The sequence below is a fragment of the Myotis davidii genome, unplaced genomic scaffold, assembly GCF_000327345.1.
Source record: "Myotis davidii unplaced genomic scaffold, ASM32734v1 scaffold641, whole genome shotgun sequence".
NCBI classification, from domain to species: domain Eukaryota; kingdom Metazoa; phylum Chordata; class Mammalia; order Chiroptera; family Vespertilionidae; genus Myotis; species Myotis davidii.
In genome coordinates this window covers 912,260-916,307 of record NW_006293232.1, presented here as the reverse complement: position 1 = coordinate 916,307, position 4,048 = coordinate 912,260, and the positions used below count along the sequence as shown (strand labels likewise).

The 4,048-nt window shown below is 43.0% G+C and overlaps 1 protein-coding gene across 1 annotated transcript in view; it reads right to left on the bottom strand.

Annotated features, from left to right (window-relative positions):
* Positions 1-4,048, bottom strand: part of MAML2 (mastermind like transcriptional coactivator 2) — a 369,850-nt gene that overhangs the window by 140,594 nt on the left and 225,208 nt on the right. The window lies entirely within an intron of this gene.

The following is a 4,048-nucleotide window of genomic DNA, read 5'->3' as shown; positions in this document are numbered from 1 at the left end:
AAGAGGAGGGACAGAACAAACCAACAACCCTTGATCCATCCATGCATTCATGGAGACCATCCTCCATTTTCTGTGTTCACCTAGCAGGCACACATCATACCATTTCTTGCTTGTGCTTCTCATCATATTTTTAAACTTTCAATATCATTTAGTACCATTCTTTCCCCCTCCATGATATCTAGTGTCACAGGCACCTTTTTCTTTCCCTTTATTACTTTTGGCAGTAGAAAGGGTTTTTTTTCCTCTTCCATTGACCTTTACCTATTCCTAGCAAATTCATGGCTTGATGACAAGAGCTAGCTGGGTCATACGCAGATGCAACTTATCTTTGCGCGCAGTTGGTCTGTGCACATGTGTCTGTACAAGTGTGCTTCTCTTCTATTGTTTGACTCCTTTTAACTCCACGCACATCTCTCTAATCACAGTTTGGAATTCACCTGAATTTCCCTGCTGTGAGGGCTGAAAAAGCAGACATCAAGTTGCTAAGACCACAGCTCTGAAGAGAAAATAGCACATCTTTATTGGTGTGACACATGAAAAGCTATGAATGTGGGGTTTTTAAGTAAGATGCTGCATACGCATAACCTCTGGGTGCTTGCTAGTGACACTGTCCCACATGTTGGCCATCTCCTTCATAATTAAAGAAATACTTTGAAAAAGAGAAGAACTGTTTGATTTTTCACACCGATACATTATTCTGGGAATGCAGAGCCCACAGCCTGCTCTGCCCAATGCAAAGCATGAAAATAGTTCCGACAAATCTTGTCATGAGTCTGAGAGAGGCTTCAGCATTCTAGCTTCATTCTTCTCTGAAGGAGAAAATTTAATTTCTTATGATTTTTTAGTGTCCATTTGCAAGGTTGGGTCTTTTCTTTTTTTCTTCTTTAAAAAAAGTTGCCATAGCAACAACTACTCATCACAGGGCATTTCCTTGAGTACTGATAATGCTGCTTATTAGACAAGCAGATCCCAATGCCACAGGGAAGGCCACAGAGAGACATCAACATATCAGTTGGAAAAGATTAACTAAATGGTGAAAATAAGCAATTTTTGAGATGGAAATGGAAGCATCAATGGATGTTCCCATCAGCTGGGGCATTCGATACATATGACAACTATTTCTCTATAACAAAGCCAAGCAAACAATTACATGATGAAGGACTTGACAGGGTCTTGAGAGAAGTGATCAAGAGGATATGGGACTCAGGACATCCCCAAAGAGTCTGCTTTCTGCTCAGAACTCAGTGGCCCAGTGGTGCAGTATGCAGCAGGACCTGAAGCAGTGTCCATCTTGAGAAAGTGGCCTTGTGTCTGCAGCTCTGTGGCCCTGGAGTGACATCGAGTTCTGCTCCAATTCCGGTGCACATCCCCTCCACTCTCCTGGGGGCAGCTGGACGGAGCCATTGGGTATTCTCCTTGACCTACCTCAATGTCACCTGTAGTGTTCGTGCTGACATCAGTGCAGTGTATGAAGTACCAATGGGACATAGAAGCCATCCCACAGAAGCAAAAGGAGAGTGTTCTTAGGCTATTTTTTCCCTCTTGTGATCCTCTGGTCCACTCTTGCCCCAATTTGCCCTCCACAATCATGTATTTGATACCTATGCATTAACCATCCCCTCTTCCATAATTTTATTGGTTTGGCAATACATTCCCAAGACTTAATTTGCTCATTGCTTTTTATGGAATAATAAACATATCTGGCCTAATGGCCAGTACCCTATGAAAGAAAGGGTAAAGGGGAAGACAAGAGAGACAGTGTAGAAGCCACTAGGTCAGTTGCTGGGAAGAAAAGCTGTGATTTCCCTCCGTGGGTCTGTCAACAAAGGATCTGCCCTCTGCACTGTGGGCTCACTCTGCGTTTGAGTCATGGAAAATCAGAGAGCAATAGGCAAGAATGCAGAAAAATGTTTGGCCTCATCTTTTATGAACAATCTGAATTCAGTCTGCATTTTATGGTGCAAAAACAAGCATAGTTTTTCCTAGAAGATAATGAGAAGAAGGAGGAAGAGGAGACAAATGGAACATTAATAGAAAAGTCTTTAAAAGAATAAGAAACGCTTTGTAGTTTTTCTTTCCTCCTTAATGACAAGCAAGGAATACTTACACTTAATCATGCTGTTCAAAAGGAAACATATCGTGCCAAAATTTATATGAGGAGAATTTCACTGCTCTACATTGTTTTATTTCAGACTGCTAGTTACTTTGAGTGTGTATTTTCAAATTCTTTCTGCAAATATCTATGCCCTTAGGCAGACATATTAACTCATTTTATGAGGACCTCATTACATTAAGTAAGAATCCTAAGCCTGATAAAATGATTTACCCCTCAATTTAACTTTTCTTTTCGTCTCCCACCAGCTTCCCTGGAGTGGGTTTGCTGCCAAGCTATAATACCATTTTAGACTGAGTCATCCAGGCACACTGAGCAGCTTTCACTCAGCTCCTAATGTTTCCCCTCCCTGTTGTTTGAATAAAAAGAATGTGTTCTTCTATGGGTTAGCATATAAAATGGTTACCAGCGATGGAAAAAAAGAAAAAAAAATGGAGGGTTAAATCCCGGGTGTTTGGCCCCCAGTGAACACAAACACCATTTCCCCCCAGCTCCATGGCTCCCTAAAGGGGGTACAGCGCAACACTTTTGAGCTCTACTGAGTGCTTGAAAGCATACGAAGGCAGTTGTGATGCTAAGTACACAATACTTAATTGATTCACGGGGTGAATGTATTTGGAGTCATTCATAAAGGGTGTGGTTAAAGACACCTCTTGGAAAAATTAAAATGAAAAGAACACATTAGGTGAAGTCCTAAGAAGGAGGAGAAGGAGGAGAAGAAGGAGAAGAAATAATCATGCCTTCTGAGAAAAATCCAGACCATTCCTTGCTTGCACAGACTTTGCCACAGGGCAAAAGATATTCCAGATGGAGAAATATGCCATGATTCTTGGTGAGGAACCAGTGTAGAGGTACCAGATTTTAACTTCTGTCGCATAGAGTCATCATTTTATCCTAATCTGTCCACCTCTGTTCCCTCTTACTACTCCCCCCCCCCACCCCCCCGACTCAGAACCTCAGTTTGGAATGAACTTTTATGCAAATCAACCCCAGTATCTCTGGTTTTGCAAGTCCCACCCTCAGTGCTCTGGCTTTTGTGGCTTGTGATCTCACAGTCACAGTCCCCCCAGGCTCCTGCTGATTTTTGTGTGTATGGGAAATATTTTTGGAAATAAAGAAATAGCATCTAACGTTTCACCAAACAGAGAGGCCCTCACCATGAAAGGGGTTTGTGACTACTGCCAGGTATGACTGTGGCCCTCCTTGGTGGACTCCCCTGAGAAATAGTGCAATGCAGACTTGGGGGCGCCACTCAGATGTCCTTGTCAGCCTGAGCCCCACCTGCTGAGAAACCATGGCTAGGATTAAGTATACCTAGAATGCAGAACACAGCCAATAACTCTGATCCCAACAGGTAAAGAAGAAAGCAAGAGCAGGGAGGGCAGTGGTGAGCAGAGGTGACCTGGCTGGGATTAAACACCCCTTGACCAGGATCTCCAGGAAAGTAGAGGGAGTGAAAGTGGGCCGTAGAAACCCAGGCTGTCAGAATTACGTTCTGAAACAGGAAAACCAGCGGCAGGAAAGGACATGCATGCTCACGTGTTGGCACACGCGACTGGGAATTTCATACAAGAGGTGGCAAGGCAGGGAAGGGCATAGTCAATGTTTGGTGATGTGAGATGAATTTTTTTTTTTTACTCCACTTCCAAATAATCTTCCAAGTAATCTTGGCTCAGGAATTAAATTAATTAAGTTAATCAAATTGGCCAATGTGTGCCTCATCTGCTACCTCCTACAGACCCTGGTCAGTGCAATTATTCAACAAACTTCTGAGTTCTGATGTGTCAGACTCTGTCCTACACATGTGGGACTTGGTTGCAAACAAGTGGACAACATGATCTCTAACCTCAAGGACTCACTGGAGTCCAGTGGGAGAGACTGACAATGTGTGAATAAATATGGAAGGTCAGAAGGGATATGTGCTCTGAAGAAATA